At 34.8% G+C, this 18,302-nt stretch overlaps 1 protein-coding gene across 5 annotated transcripts in view; it reads right to left on the bottom strand.

Moving 5' to 3' along the window:
• LOC149554458 (MADS-box transcription factor 6-like) overlaps positions 1–18,302 on the bottom strand; it is a 191,636-nt gene that overhangs the window by 86,342 nt on the left and 86,992 nt on the right. The window lies entirely within an intron of this gene.

The following is an 18,302-nucleotide window of genomic DNA, read 5'->3' on the forward strand; positions in this document are numbered from 1 at the left end:
AAGACCATTATAGAGAAATCCAAATTGTATGAGCAATGTCAATGAATTTTTTATTCAATCTACCAATCAACATATAAAAGGTGTGGCAATAACTTGAAATGATCTACAAACTGCAAGCAACTTGTAGTACAATCTAACATCAAATCTTCAAAACTTATAGAAGTAATAACTATAGAAACCACAACTCATCCATCTACCATCACACTAAGTGCCCAACTGTTGGTGGTGGGTCAATGTCCCTCGTGGGGTTAGTGAAATGGCTTCTATAAGTCTAGTGGTTGTTTAGGCATCCACAAGTCGATCTTTTAGCGCAACGACTATCATGACCATTCCAACAAGTGGTATTAGAGCTTTGTCATAAATGCAAATTAACAAAGTCACAACAAGTGACACTCGAATGAGAATTGTGGGTAGTGGGCCACGTCCCTCATGGGTTTCGTGACATAATTTAACCACATTTTGTGTCTTTTATAAGTCTAGTGGTTGTATCAGGAATCAACAGGTTGATCTTTTGGTGCAATAACCCTGACCATTCTAACACCAATTGTGTCAAGTATGATCTTCCTTACCTCCCAATATGACAGCATTTACAACACTCAAACGCCATGGAAGAAAGCCCCTTTAAACAAGAAGATCAAACTCCAAACATTCCAATACTAGGAACCATCTCCTAAACTCAAATGTACAAAGAAATAAATCTACGAAGTAGACCAAGAGTGGGGAGTAAGAGTGCTCCTCCAAAATACAAGAAGTCATGATTACTCTTCTCCAAGAACAATTTCCTCTAGATCCATAATGAACTTGATACCACACACAAGTGTAGGCTCCTTAGACGTATGCTAAAACCTCCAAACATAAACTATCTCAACAAAATTTAACATGGTTCACCAATTTGGCTACATCCACCAAGTAGAGCATGTTGTTCAATCATTGCAAGTTATATACGTAGGGCTTTGCCCTTATATTTATACAATAGTGTTCAATAGAAGACAAAGAGGTAAAGATGAGAAAATGAAATGAAATCGGGGATCAACTCATTGGTTCGCCTTTTTATTGGTGATCTCTCATGCCCGGGGTACCAAGCAGTTGCTTGTGTCCCCTCCTTCTAAGTACATCCAATCCGTGAGGCCCCGCAAGAGTTACACACAGTAGCAAGCTACCACTCCCAGTAGTTCTCGAAGACAAACATAGGACCTCCTCTACTTCTGTGTCCTATCCTTCAGTCCTCAGCTTCACTATGGTAGTTGACAACTAGTGTTTTGTTGGGTGTTACTCTTGTCTCTTGATGTACTTTTCTCTTTGCTCTTGTTTTTGCTTTTTTCGGAACACTATTTGGTGCTCCTACTATTGGCTGGATGGTTTTGTTGTATCTAAGGAATCCCTTAGACCTTTATGGTCTCTTGTTGGACACTAATAAAATTATCTTGTCTTAGTTGAACCAAGAGATTTGTAACCTCACCTTAGTTGAACCAAAAGATTTGTAACCTCACCCAAGCCTCTTAATTTTAAAGAGCAAATGTATGACTAATCTACCAATGTACTCAATGCTAAGAGCAGGAACCTTACAAACTATCAAAACTCCCATTGAAAGTTTGCACCACCTAGGAACACAACTTGTATCATGCTAATGTGTACTCTAATCTAGAATCACGAAGCAACCATAGCACAATAAAAAACATTTTCATTCTTTGCTATATTTTCTGGGCAAACTCTGTTGGAATTTTTTGCATCAACGTTTTGGATCACACTCTGTAATCCATCATTAGGATGAGAGAGCCATAGGAAATATGGTAAGATTGCAGATCTAGTGTGGATAAAAGGAGGAAGGATAGGGGGGTGGCTGGACAACAATCGAGAAGAGTTTGAGGTACAACAATAAGGTAAATATGGGGAAGGAGAACAAGTAGAGGGAATATATATATATATATATATATATATATATATAGATATATATATATATATATATATATATATATAAAGATTTGATAAATCTAAATATGAGAAAACAAAAGCAAGCAATAAGAACAAACTTACTAATAAATACAATGTGAATAGTATATGTATGTATATATATAAATATATGTGTGTGTGTGTATACATAAATATATATGTGTGTGTGCATATATCTATACATATATGTGCATAAGTATATATATATATATATATATATATATATATACACACATATATGTGTGTGTGTGTTTGTGTATATATATAGAGAGAGGGGTACAAACACACATAAGGACTTTTATTTTTATTTTTTATTTTTTTACACTTATATTTACTTTAATGGATACCCCTCTTTATACATATATACATATGTACATATATGTATATATACATACATATATACATATAATTATGTATAGATATATGCACACATATATTTACGTACATACATAGGTGTATATATATACACATTTACACACACACACACACACACATATATATATATACTATTCATATTGTATTTATTACTAAGTTTGTTCTTATTGCTTGCTTCCGTTTTCTCATATTTAGATTTATTAAATTTTAACATACATATTTTTCCCTCAACTTGTTCTCCTTCCCCATATTTACCTTATTGTTGTACCTCAAACTCTTCTCGATTGTTTCCTTCCTCCTTTTATCCACACTAGGTCTGCAATCTTACCATATTTTTCTTGTAGCTCTCTCATCCTAATGATGGATCACAAAGCGTGATCCAAAACATTGATGCAAAAAATTCTAACACAATCTGCCCAAAAAATACAAAAAAGTTCTAATGGATTGTGGAAAACTACTATCTACAAACATTTTCATTTCACATGAAGGTAAAATTTTGATGACAAAAATTGATGTTGCAATTGCTCTAAAAATGAGCTAAATCAAACATCACCATTACAAATATTGTTGCTAGTAAAACTGTGACAAGAAAAACAACATAGGCCTGCCAAAAACCCACCTCTTTGTTCGTGAAAATCATTCAGAAAAAACACAGAACAGTCTTCATAGAGTGCACTACCAAAAATACACTTTTCCTCTGCAATTATGGCTACCTCAACCATCTCCATAACTGAACCAATTTTCTCCCTCCGAGCTTTACTTTCTTTGCTACCTCAATTGATTTAACTTCTTTCTTTATATCAAAACCAAAATCATTAGCTTTTCTCCTGCTCCAACAACCACATGGGTTCTAGTGTGATTTCTTGGTCTTCCAAGAAGCAACCCATAGTTGCCTAATCTACAGCTAAGGCTAAGTATATTGCAACAAATGTAGCAGCATGTCAAGCAGTTTGGTTGAGAAGGATGTTACCTGATTTGAAGGAAGAACAAGTGGAAGCAACCACCATATTTTGTGATAATGTCTTCCATTGCTTTAACAAAAAATCTAGTGTTTTATGGTGGAAGTAAACATATAGATATCAGATACCATTTCATTCGTGAACAAGTTGAGAATGGTGAAATTCATATGGAGTTTTGTAGGTCCGAGTAACTGTTGGCAGACATCTTCACCAAGTCTTTAAGCATTGGAAGTTTTCAGCGATTAAGAAATGATTTAGGCATTGTTGTTTTGGATCATGCATTATCTAGTTTTTGTTTGTTTTTAACGGCTCAGACAAACGGGGAATCAAACATTATCTAGTTTTTGTTTGTTTTTAATGGCTCAAACAAAGGGGGAGTGTTGGAATTTAGAATCTGATCCGTCTTATTTTTTCTTGAGTAGCTTATTAACTATTTAGGAGGTTCCAGTAGCTTGAGCAGCTGAAGCATGTTAGCAGGTCAAACTTTGATGAGGGCAGAATCCAAGACCAAAATGAACACAACAAGAAAAGGGGAATATTTTTATTAGAAGTGATAGGCTATTACATTCAGTACAATGAAATATACTCAAAGACGAGCCCTATGGGCTTACAATGTGGTTTGATTCTGGAGAAAAAATCCTCCTCACAGTAACCTCTCCCAACTCCATCAAAAACTACCTTTACAATGTCATAAATGTCCTTAAGTAACCCTCAATTAGGTTTAGGGTTAGGAATACATTTTAGAATATGCCATTTGGCATCCATTTCCAAAACAAAAGGTTCTAGAAAATATGTCAAAAGTTGGTGTAAAATTAGAGGAATCCACAAATGGTAGTCCAACTTTCAGAATGCATAACTTTCGATCCAAGACTCTAATTGATGAAACATTTACATTTCTAGAAAGCTCTCCAAGCGCTCTATAGCCCAATGGACAGCTTCGCTCATCCCCCATTTTTTGGGCCCATACGAGGCTGTTTAATGCCTCAAATCTGACTTTGAATTGCTCTTAGGGGGTCTCTAGGCAACTTAAAACTGCCATAACTTTCAAACTGTAAAGCCTTTTGACCTAATTCTTTTTCTGGAGTGCTTTAAATTACATTTATAATCATCCCTCCAACTTACACCCTCTGACTCATCATAATTATGGCTCAACTACAAAATAACCTATTTTTGCATTGGCACGTATCCCAAGGTGCTCAAAAACTCTAACCCAAAAACCCAATAGTGGAACTATGAGAGTTGGAATCTTTATTTAACCCAAATGGGTATCTAGAAATGAAAACACATTAAACAAAAACTAACATTAAGCATGTTTTTAGGTGATACAGGATTGCCCTTACACCACTTGATGCTCCCATATCAGACACCCAAGGTAGATTGAAAAGTGACCCTATCACTTTATAGCTAATAGAGGAAAACCCAAATCGTCAACCTCTATTGCGGATATCCAAGTAGAATCTTCTACTAGTCGTCCTTTCCACTTCACCAGTTATTCTTCATATTGCTTGTTTCTAGTACTCCACCCCACATGACAATCCAGAATTTCTTCAATCTCTTCCTTCACAGAAGTAAGAATTGGACATGGCTCCAGCATCAACTCCTTATCTGCACCATCATCATTATATTCTGTTAAGTTTGCAATATTGAAAATAGGAGAAATGTGAATCCCATCTGGCAACTCCACCTCATATGCATTCCCTGAATCATGTTTCTTCAAAATTTTGCAAGGGCCAAATTTCTTCATCGTCAGCTTGTTGCAAGTACCCACTGGAAATTGTTCCTTCTTCAAATATACCATAACTTGATCTCCAACTTGGAATTGCTTATATCTCCTCTTTTGATCTGCCCTAGCCTTCTATTGTAGGTTCATCTTGGTACTATGTGCTCGTACCTACTCATATAGGTTCTGGACATGTTCAACAAAGTCTTCCACCTCAGCACTTGTCCTCTCCCCTTGCTCCATCTTCCTTAGCTATAGTGCAATCCTTGGACTACTCCCATACACAATTTGGAATTGTGACCTACCAATACTCCTATTCACAAAATTATCCTAAGCAAATTCTGCTTGTGGTAGAATCAAATCCCATCCCTTGGGCTTATCTCCTACTAAACACCTAAACAAATTGCCCAGACTCCTATTTACTACTTTTGTTTTTACATTAGTTTGCGGATGGTGTGCAAAACTGAACTTCAATTCTGTCTTCAACTTCTTCCACAAAGTCCTCCAGAAATACCCCACAAATTTAATATCTCTGTAAAAAACAATACTTTTTGGGAGACTATGTACCCTCACCACATCTCTGAAAAACAAATCTGCACTATGCACTGCATCATGAGTCTTTTAACATGGAATGAAATGTGCCATCTTGGAGAACCTATCAACCACCACAAATACTAAGTCATTTACCCTTTGTGTCCTTGGCAATCCAAGAACAAAATCCATAGTTATGTCGTCTCAAGGCTTCGATGGAACAAGCAATGGCTGATAGAGTCTAGTATTGTGACTAAATCCTTTGGTTGTTTGACATACTTGATAACTCTGTACAAACTTCTTCACATCTTGTGAAAATTGAGGCCAAAAATAATGTTCTCTAATAATGGCAATGGTCTTATCTCGACCAAAGTGTCCTGTCATCCCTCCAGTGTGCTTCTCCTTGATCAAGTTTTCCCTCATGGAACTCTTTGGGATGTACAATTAACTAGCCTTGAACAACATACCATCCTAAATCAAGTAATCTAACCACCTGGTCCTGTCTAGAGTAACAGGTTTTGTACAAGTCTTCCATGCCTCTGCAAAGTCAGGATTCTCAAGGTACAAATTCTTGAGTTCATCAAACCCAACCACTTCAACCTGCATTACTACCAGTAACAATGGTGTCCTACTTAATGTATTTGCAACCCTATTAGACCTTCCACTTCTATGTTTCAATACAAATGTATAGCTTTGCATGAAATCTATACATTTCAAATGTCTCTGATTCAATTTACCTTGGCTACTTAGGTATTGCAATGCCTAGTGATCAGTATACAAGACAAATTCCTTTGGCAGCAAATAATGCCTCCATTTCTTTAAGGTCTAAACTATTGTATAGAACTCTTGATCGTATAAACAAAATTCTTCTTCTTTGCATCATTCAATTTTTTACTAAAATAGGCAATAGTCTTACCTTCTTGGCTCAACACAGCTCAAATAGCATTGCCACTAGCATTGCAATCCACTTGGAACACTTTGTTGAAAGCAGGAAGTGCCAACACAGGTTGCTCTATCATCTTCTTCTTTAGCAATTCAAAACTCCTTGTAGCTCCTGTAGTCCACTTGAACTCTTTTCTATCCCCCCTCATTATTTTAGTTAGGGGTGCACATATACTACTAAAATTCCTAATTAACTTCTTGTAAAAACTAGCCAGACCATGGAATGACCTCACCTCAGTGGCAGACCTTGGAGTAGGCCATTCCAAGATGACCTTCACCTTCTCTGGGTTCATTTTGAGACCCTCAGCCGATACAACAAACCCCAAATAGACTAACTCCCTTTTGACAACACTACACTTCTTCAACTTAATCAACAATTTCTCTTCCCTCAACCTTTCAAGGTCATTATGAATGTGCAATAAATGTTCATCCAAATACTTACTGAAAATCAAAATATCATCAAGATAGACAATAACAAATTTTTCCCAAAAGTTTCTTTAGTACCTCATTCATAAGCTGCATGAAAGTGGTTGCTACATTGGTCAATCCAAACGGCATGACTAACCACTCATATAGACCCTCCTTGGTCTTGAATGCAGTCTTCCACTCATCTCCCTCTCATATCCGTATCTAGTGATACCATTCTTGAGATCTATCTTTGTGAAGTACTGAGCTCCACTCAAACAATCCATAAGATGATCCAATCTTGGCAAAGGAAATTGATATTTAATGGTTATTCTATTTATAGCCTGAGAGTTTGTACATATTCTCCACTCTCCATCCTTCTTTGGTACCAGCACTGCAGGTACTGCACATGGACTCAAGCTCTCTCGAATCAAACCTTTCCTCAACAGCTCCTAAACTTGTCTATTTAGCTCCTTAGTCTCATTAGGAGTCATCCTATGAGCAGCCTTGTTAAGCAAACTAGCTCTAGGGACTAAATCTATTTGATGACAGATTTGCCTTATTAGCGGCAACCGTTCTGGAACATTATCAAAGATGATATCTCCATACTCACTTAATAGACCTGAAACTTCAAGTGGAATTTCACTACTACCTTCCTTATCTTTTCTAGGATTTAAGCATAACACATGTTGATGTTTCATGCCATCCAAAAATTTTCTTCCATCAACAAGACATACCCTAGCACTACTACATGCCTTTTCACCCTCCTTTATCAAGGGCTTCAATTTGTGGCAATCTCCATCCTTTGTTAGAGAGTATGTATTTGCATGACCATCATGTATAGCATGCCTATCAAACTGCCATGAACTTCTCAACAATAAATGGTAGACATTCGTTGGAATGTTGTTACAAAGAGCCTTGTCATAGTAACTCCCAATCTTGAACTTTACTAAACGTTGCTCGCTAACCAGGACCTTATGATCATCCTACACCCAAGCAATCCAATAGGGTTGGGGGTGTTTCTCCCTCTTGACCTTTAGCTTTGAGACCATCTCCTCTGACACCAAGTTGTCAATGCTTCCACCATCAACAATCACATCACAACATTTATCCTCGCACTTGCACCTGGTACAAAACAAACTCCTCCTTTGTCGAGGTTTAGAGGTTCATTAACTAGAACCTCTCCTCTTTCTGTATCCTATGAATGCAATGACTGTGCATCATCATCCACATGAGCAACCCTTGCTTGACCGTTAGCTCTCCTATCTATTCTTGGCATTGAGGGGATTCAAAGGCATGATGACCTTCTTCATTGCAATGAAAATAGGTACCACAGAAGCCTCCTCTTCCTGAATCTTGTCCATGTTCTCTACCTCTTCCTCTCTGATCTCCAAAGTTTTGATCATGAGAGTAATTGAAACCTTCGTTCCACTAGTTTCAGCTGGCACCCACATCTTCATTTTTCTTCTGGTTCTCATTTTGGCCTTCAAATGACCTGCCATCGCCCCTTCCTCCTTGACTACACCCTCTTTGCCTTCCATCAAAATTTTTGTTTAACTTCTCCTCAATTCGCAAGGCAAACTGGTATGCCTCTTCAATGCTAGTCATTCTAACCAGACTTAACTCCTCCTAAATGCTAGCTCTTAACCCTCTAAGGTAATGGGCCACCTTCTCCTTGTTTGCTTCCGCATGCCCCGCCCTAATAAGGACTCGATAAAATTCCTCTGTGTATTCCTGGATAGATTTTCCTACTTGCTTTAACCCTTGCATCTTCTTGAACAAATCAAGCTCGTAATCAATAGGAATGAACTACTTCTTTAGTTTGTCTACCTTGCAATCCCATCTTGTGATTTTCTCCTTTCCTCTTCTATTTCTTTCCAACTAAATCTCTTGCCACCAGATTTTGGCATGGCCTTTCACTTTGGCCTTCGCAAATTTAACCCTATCAAGGTCCCCAATATCCTCATACTCAAAATATTTCTCTAGCTCATTGATCCAGTCAATCAACCCATCTGGGTTTAGATTTTCCGAAAACATGCCGACATCAATTTTAGGTCTTTTTCCAAACTTGGCAATGACCCTAAAAAGCTTCTCCTCCGCTTGGTTTAGAACTTCTCTGTATCCTTCCCCTTTCTACCCAATATTTCCTTCTTCATTTTCTTCCTCACTTTCGTCGCTTATGGCAACATTCATCCCTCTATAGATCTCCTCTTGCAATGCCTGGACTTGTCTCTGGAGGGCTCTAACCTCAAGAGTAACAACTCTAGCCCTTCCACTATGCTCCCTTCGTGGACGCATCTTCTTGTATCAAAACCCACAACCACACAGTCCTGGTGCAAACTGCCTCACAATTGGCGCTCTGTCTACACACTCAAGGAAACCTGCTTTGATACCACTTGATGGAAGCACAATCCATGACCAAAATAAACACAATAGGAAAAGGGGAATATTATTATCAGAAGTGATAGGCTATTACATTCAGTACAATGAAATAGACTCAAAGTTGTGCCCTATGGGCTTATAATATGGTTTGATTTTGGAAAAAAAATCCTCCTCATAGTACCCTCTCCCAACTCCACAAGAAACTACCTTTACAATGCCAAAAATGTCCTTGAGTAACCCGCAATTAGGTTTAGGATTAGGAATACATTTTAGAATATGCCATTCGACATCCATCGCCAAAATAGAAGGTTCTAGAAAACACGTCAGGAGTCTGTGTAAATTAGAAGAATCCATAAATGTTAGTCCAACTTCTAGGAGGCATAACTTTTGATCCGGGACTCTGATTGATGAACTATTTACATTTTCTGAAAGCTCTTTAACGCTCTATAGCCCTATGGACTAGCTTCGCTTTGCCCCCATTTTTTGGGCCCATACAAGGCTATTTAGTGTCTCAAATCTGACTTTGAAGTGCTCTTAGGGGGTCTCCAAGCAACTTAAAACTGCCATAACTTTCAAACTGTAAAGCCTTTTGACCTGATTCTTTTTTTGGTGTGATTTAAATTACATTTATAATCATCCCTCCAACTTATACCCTTTAACTCATCATAATTATGGCTCAATTACAAAATAACCTATTTTTTGCATTAGCACGTATCCCAAGGTACACAAAAACTCTAACATAGAAAACCAATAGTGGAACTATAAGAGTTGGAATCTTTATTTGACCCAAATGGGTATCCAGAAATGAAAACACATTAAACATAAACTAACGATAAGCATATTTTTGGGTGATATAGGATTGCCCTTACACCACTGGATGCTCCTACATTAAACTTTAATGTTGTTCAGAAATCTCACTTTGTGCCCCCCTCAGTAACTTAGCGGCAAGGACACCAATTACTTAGCAATTAAGTTTCCTGATTTATAAAAGGAAGAGAACTTTTTTAGTTTGGAATGATGTGTATGAGCAATCGGCAAGAACTCATCACAGGTCATTTGACAGAGGATAAACATCAATTGTATTTGTAGCAACAAATAGTGTTATCCTATACTTTGTTTCAGCACAAAGGTTTAGCTTTAAGTTTGTGATTGTAAATGCTCTGTAGAGTAGTGGTTGCTCCAGGCATACAAACTTTTCATTGCAGCCCCATAGTGTTGCATATGTTTGTTTTTTTTGTAAACAACAGTAGAGTATTAGTTGTAGATGTTTACTAGAGTTATTTTACTTTAGTTTCAATTATTGAAATACAAAGCGATATAACCTATTGCACTTCTAGCACTTCCATTGTCTCCATTCTTATTTGGTTTATTCCACTGCGTGGTTGGAAATAGAGCAGCCATCTCTGTGTTCGACTGCTCTGCCCAGTTTGTGTGAAAATATATTTTTTGTTTTCCTTCTAAAATTTGAACAACAATTATGTTGATGGAGGAGTCAAAATCTGTCCATCTTCTCTCAAACCATCGTAGGTGCGAGAAATGAGCGACCAAGTTCAAAATAACATGTCTCCTCCAAAATATCCAATTTGGCATTTTGATCTATATCCTGGTTTTTAACATTTGAAACAATTTTCTTAGTAGAATTCAATACAGTACCTGCATGCATGGTATTTTCCACACCAATAGAGGAAAGGACCATGTCATTCTGCCCTTCTTTTTAATAGATTTCCTCATTCTTGAAATAAAAGTAGTTCATTTCCTTCATTGAGACCTTTAATGGGCATATGCATATTATTCCTATTATTTTGATTAGTTGTATCTTATTATTCCCAAAATAATGGGCAAAAATATCCATCCTAGAAACTCATGTAAAACTTATCAAATAAGGTTTGTGTTGATTTGTTGGTAATGTTTCCACCAAGTTTAAGAGACTAGTGCTTGAGGGAGTCTAAATGAGGCAAACTATTTTCATTATTTTTTAAAAGACAAATAATAGTACTTTTAATGCTAAAACATTCCTTTGTAGTCTCTAAACAACATTTCCTTCTCAATTTTAACATGGTGCTAGTGCTTTGTGATAAGTAGGAAATTCTAACTCACGGATTTTTTGGGACCAAATCTCAAGAAGTTTTTTCATTACAATAGTGAAAAAAAATTATTGAACAAAATATTAAGCTAGAAGTATAATAAGTTCTCAACAACTTATTCAATTCTTATTATGCGCTAAAACAACTTCTCTCAAATTGTCAAGGCAACAAACCCCTATACAAAAAAGTTATCCATTACTTTTTTGTATTGAACTCATACTTTAAAAAAAAAAATAGAAAACATGTATATTTAAATATAATTAATAAGAATAAAAAACAAAATAATATATACTAATATTATCACATTTTCTAGAAATATCTTTTGATATTATCATATTTTTATATGATATTCTACTTTTTATGTTTGGAAAAGTCATGAAAAATATTAAAAAGGGAAATTTATCTTTATGAAAATATTAAGAGAATTCAAACCCAAGACTTCCCACAGGAAAGACTCACAAGTTACCATTGTGTTGTAAGCTCTTACCTATAATAAAAATAAATATTATACTACTTTTAGTATATATTTTAATTATTCTAGACTAAAATTGTATTTCTATATTAAAATCTATCTTTTTAAAACATATGAGATATACTTTATGCATATTGCTTACTTTATGTTATATTATATGATATTTAAAAATATTTAAATTGAGCTCATGTTTAAATTTAAATTTTAAAATTCAGTCTTCCTTATTGTATAGGAGATTCTAAAACATATTTTAGCCTTATTTTTCATATAGAAATTTAACCAATTTTAAATAACTGATATAATTTTTTTTTCCAAAAATTTGAAAAATGTTGAACTTTTGAACTCAAAACCTCCCAGATTGGAGATTAAAAATGTGAAGGAAGAAGAAGTAAACCATCGGTGGAACCGTAGAAGAGATTCAGCCCTTTCTTCTTTATGACTTTTCATAGCTAACTTCGGACATTGCAAAAACAATCAGGCTGAGAAGTTTACAGCGTTTTTCCTTGACAAAGATCGTTTTAAAAAAAATCATTACGCTTTTCTCCATCCGCTTTGTCAAATTGTTTTTGGTGGATAGCTCTGTCCTCACCCATAGAAGTGGGAAAAAGCAAACGGATGTTACGTGTTAATGCGACTTTTCAGAAAAAGCTTCAGCGTTGCAAATGGATAAGAGGTAGCTTATATGCACCGGTTTTAAGTGTTAAATAGTCTAAAGAATTTATAATTTCAGTGATAATAGAATGGGTGCATATAAGTTGCACCGTACCCATGCTAGACATGCTAGTTTAGGCTTTATTGTTACTCATATCTTCCGTAACCATTAACCTCGTAAAGGCAACAAAGCAAAGGAATCGCGAGGGTTGGTGGCTTAAAAAAGACAAGGTTATGGTTTACAGCTTTTCTATCCACAATTTCAGATTGGCTGAGGACTCCAACTGTACTCGATAAGGCTCTATCAAGAATTTTTTGTAGAAGAAACTATGCTACAAGAAATATAAAACAGTAGACCATAAATTAGAAAAAAACCTTGACCACTAGAAATAAATAACACCAAATCATATCAATTCTTCTATAAATATAAATATATATGATTTTTATTTAAGGCATTCCTTCCTTCATTCTTATTCTGAGACATTTCAAGGATGGGGAACCGATTGAGTACGTCTCCTAAGCGGAATGCTAGCGATTTTTAGAGGAAGTGTCTTACCCAGATTTTTTAAATTTTGGGTAAAAAGAAAGACTCCAAAGCTCTTAAAAAAAATGTTCTTTAATTTCTCATTGTGGGCCCAACATCTCGGAATAGTGGATAAGAATTTCAGAAATTTCTGACACATTTAACGACATATAACTCAGTTCTTATTACAAAATGTCAGAAAAACGCCAGCATGGGTGCTGGAAGGGATCTGGACAACGAAGACGACTCGATCTCACACACTCAGAGACTTGGTAATGCATACGATAGCAATTATAGGTTTGCAACACTGGAATTATTCTGATATAAGGTAGTCATGGCTGAATCGCTGCCAAAGCACTAAGAAATTGCAGTTTGATAATAAACTTCACAAACACTTTAAGGTTGGTGATGGAGTGGATGGATTGGATCTACAATGATAATTAAATACAAAATACACACTATAGACACTTATAGAAATTATAGAATCATTTCATTCCCTAATCAATGATTATAAAAAAAATATTACATCTTGCCTCTCTTTTATAGAGGTCTTTAATTGTTTCCAGAAACATTATGACAAATAGAATTTTCTAAAACTATCTAAACATAAATAATTTCTAGAACTTTATAAACCTAAATATTAATTTAACCTATCCCTATTCGGTAATCAGTTAGAGTTTCTAGATTCTTCTATTGTGCTTTATACATTTCATTTGAGGGGAAATTACACATTCCAATACTCCCCCCTAATTTTAACCTCAAATTATGTTGCATACAAATTCCAATGTGCCATGATGATTATTTGCCTATTTCTCATGTCCACATCCAAGCCTGTAGTCTTTGAAACCTTTTGCCTCTTTAATGCTTTTCTCTAATCTGTTTCTCAATGCTGTTGCATTCCTTCTTGCACTTGAACATTTGTACCTGAATAAACCTCTGATCATTCCTACAATTTTCTACCAATTTGATCCATAGCTCTATCCACAATCCATTTTGATGCAACCTACCATGGGATTTAAATCCCAACATCTATCCTTTGTATGCTCTTTCTTATTGCAATGTGAACATTGCACAATCTTTATGCTTTCAATTGATTTTCTTAACCTTTATTCATCTTTCCACTGCCGGCATCATATCCAAGACTTTCATATTTTAGCTTGATTGTAGTCTCAATCAAATTCCTTAATCCCTATTCATCCTTTCCTAAACCTTTACTTTTAAAACCCATTGTTTCCATAATCTTCAAACCAATACTATTATTATAATAACAAACGAAATCTGCAAACTTCTTGTCATTTTTGTTCCTACACTTTTCATCACAAACACTTTCAGCTTTAGCAAAATCACATTTCTCAATTGCATAATTAGTCAAATCATTTGTGTCACAAGATACATCACATACAAATGGTTTCATTTGTGTCACAAGATACATTATTTCTCTTGTTTCAGAGTAGACAATTCTTTCTTTAACATACTATTTTCCTCTTCCAATTTCTTCAAATTTTCTTCTAAAACTTTGTTCTTTTTCTCAATATCATTAAACAACTTTAACTTTTCTTCTAATTCTTTATTTTGCTCTCTATGTGTGCATGTTTTATTCACCTGCCAATTATGTACTTCCACAAATTTTAACCTATTTTCCAGCTCTTCAATTTTCTCTATGTAGACACTAATTTCATTTAACTATTTAAAATTTTCTTCTCCCATTTCATTTTTTACTTTTGCCAATTCCTTTTGCAAAATATCTTTTTCACACAATAATCTTGCATTTTCTTTCTTCACCATCACTAATTCTTCTTCTAACTTATTTGTCTTCTCTTTCTGAACTCTACCAATTTTTTCAACACACTTTACTCTTTCTTTAAAAAAAATTATAAATGCCTTTTCAGTTCCAAAATTAAATCTTCAAACAACTTGAAACAAACCCTTTAGATAGCTAGACTCCTCACAATATTCTTCTACTGTTATAATTTCTCAAATGTCATTAAATAATTATAAGAATTCACACCATTCCTTTGGTTCTCAATAATTTGCTTTCTTGCCGACTTGCCCTTTTCCTTTTTCTCATAGCTGTTCAACACTTCCTATGTGGTTTTCTTCAAAACAATTGTCTTTTCTATAACGCAAATCAATCCTCTACAATTTAGCAACACCAAAACATCACTTCCTATTTAATCATCAATTTTGTCCTTCTGACTCTGATACCAAACTGATGGAGTGGATGGATTGGATCCACAATGATAATTAAACACAAAATACACATTATAGGCACTTATAGAAATTATAGAATCATTTCATTGCCTGATCGATGATTAAAAAAAAAAACATTACATTGTGCCTCTCTTTTATAGAGATCTTTGATTGTTTCCAAAACCATCTAAATTAGCCGACTTAATATGAATAGACTTTTATAGAACTATCTAAACATAAATAATTTCTAGAACTTTACAAACCTAAATATTAATTTGACCTATCCTTATTAGTTGGAGTTTCTAGATTCCTCTAGTATGCTTTTTACATTTCATTTGAGGGGAAATTACACATTCCAACACTTGGTAGTGTGCTCAAAATATTGGAGTTAATATTGTAATAGAAGTTATAAATGGTTGTTGTATATGTGGCAAATCTTATTTGAGTTGCTCTCAACATAAGTTTAGATAAGTTTACTTCATTGTGAGTCAAAGTTTTAGTTTCAATCAATAACTAGTTATCAATGTGTTTGAGTTAGGCATCCATAAGTTCAACTTGGCTAAGTTTATGTGCATGTTGTTAATCATTAAGTAGTTTGTTGTCACTCTAATTAGTAGCCATTTAGGAATGTTGGTGGGTCAAGCTATTGTGTAAAATAGCATTTATTAGTCAATAAAATTAAATTGGAAGTTCGTCTTTCTCTATTTTAAATTTGTTGTTCTATTTTTCTAATATGATATTAGAGCCATAGAGCCATCTTCTTGTAAAATTGTGTGTTAGAGAAAAAGTTATCAAGAAGATGAGGCCTAGAGAAGAATCACCAAATCTTGATGGTCATTGAAGATTAAGGTCTTGTGATATTTTGAAAAATTTATTTTATTTTGAAGAAGCCGATACTTTGAAAAATAGGAAAGGATGTAGTAGAGGCTAAATATATGCTCAATAGGTGCCTATGGGATCAAAGAAACTATATCTCATTAGGGTTATGAGGCACACGTGTGGATTGGTGTCCAATAGTTCACGAAGAACTAAAAATCTAGAAGTTTGGCATCATACCTTAATGTGGGTTATGAGACATTTCATGTGGAAATAGTGTCGAATGGTGTTTCGAAACTAGATGATAGTTACATGACTATACTAGCAGCTGAGAGAAACTTGAGGAAGTCTTACTGGTGTATGAACTATTTTCAAAGTATAATTTCTACATAATATTTTCTTTAGTTGTCACATTAAGTGGGGTGTTGGAGTTAATGTTCTAATAGGAATAAATAAACGATAGTTGCACATGTTGCAAACCTTGTTTGAGTTGCTGGCAACATAAGTTGAGTTCAGGTGTGAGTCATAGAGTTTTAGTTTCAATTAATAACTATTTGTAGATGTGTTTGAGTTAGGTGTGTGTAAGTTCCATTTCGCTGACAAGTTTTTGTGTGTTGTGTCAATGATGAAGTAGTTTGTTGTCAATCTAATTAGCAACCATTTAGGAATGTTGGTGGGTTAAGCTATTGTCTAAAATTACAAAGTGGTTGTCAATTTGTTACATCGGACTTTTCACGGATATGAAGGCTAAACATATCTAAAGTACATTTTAAATGGCTCTAGAACATAAGCTTTTATGCATTGTTTGTGGTAATCAAGTTTACAAAATCTAATAGGACATAAAGAAGTGGTTGTAGGTTTTGCACACTATTAAAGTATCCTTCTAGCAGGATACAAAATAAACTACTTTCAAACAGGTGCTAAAATGATGAAAGTCAAGTCAGAAAACTATTATGCAGAGTTCAAATTTATTCAAATAAAACAACTACAAAAATGTATTAAACAACTTTCAAAAATGTGATATTGTTATTCTGATATTTCACTTCTGTAAGCATATTTAGATCTAAAGAGTGTTAAGCGTTCTATTATTTTCTGAGATAGATTTGTGTGAATCACTACTCATGAAACATAATCAATAAATTTGACTAAAAAACTGCACAATTAAATTCTGATAACAGTATCAAAATTTGACTTACTGTAAACAATATCCCCTACTTATCAACTGTCTAAACATTACCCAACAGTAAGATATGCCATCAGCAACATCAAACAACATCAGAAGGACCAAGAAATGCAGAGAATCATATCTCAGGTCTGCAAGAGATACCGACTTATTAAGCTGCTGGAAACCGCACACACGTCTTCAAACTCTCATCCTTGGTTAGGATATGAATATCAATATACAAACTTATTAAGCTGCTGGAAACCACCCATACTTCTTCAAACTCGCATGCTTGCTTAGGTTATGAATATCAATGGGAATGGTCAGTGTAACTGTAGACTAATCAATACCATCAATGTTGGAGTCAACCACTCCATCAATTGCACAGAAGTATTATATCATAAACTTCTATTTTATATATACATATGTGTATATACATATATATATATATACTCTTACTGTAACATCCCTGTCAATGTAGTTTAAATATCAATTTAATAAATTGAAACACTAAATCTTGTGGCATTCAAACCATATGTACCGGATAAAATTTGATCATAGAGCTGTATCTAAATACATATAACTACACCCAGATACAATAATCCAGAATTCATGGCATATTTAAAAGCACCTTATCAATGTCCAATATTTAAAATTGAATCTCTCAGTAGGGTAAGAAAAGCACATGGCAAAATGTCGTACAATTTTTATAAATTAACATTATTATATAGAATGAATTCATTTCTGGAACTCCTGCAAGATCGCGCAAATTGTCATATACATTCTACTTAAATATTTTTTAAATTATCACTAAGAAAGCACGAAGAAGGATCTTGTATCTCCTGCAAGATCAACCATTGTTGTTCAAGCCAATCGTGGATGCAGAATACCCAGTAGATGTCCAATGAGGCATAGCAATTCCTATCCGTCTCCATCTTACAAGAGATACTGACTTCACCATTACTTGTACAAATTAAAGAGCCACCGCCACCACAATGCCTCTCTGATCGCTCCGTACAATATCAAACACTCTTTGTGCCAACAATAAATGTATAATGGTATCTGGCGCCAGCTAAGAGGGATCCACTGGACTAGTCTTAATAAATGTATAGTAATATCTGTCACCAACTCTAACAAATT

This window comes from Cupressus sempervirens, chromosome 5, assembly GCF_028749045.1.
Source record: "Cupressus sempervirens isolate cs-2001-9-10 chromosome 5, ASM2874904v1, whole genome shotgun sequence".
Taxonomy (NCBI): Eukaryota; Viridiplantae; Streptophyta; class Pinopsida; order Cupressales; family Cupressaceae; genus Cupressus; species Cupressus sempervirens.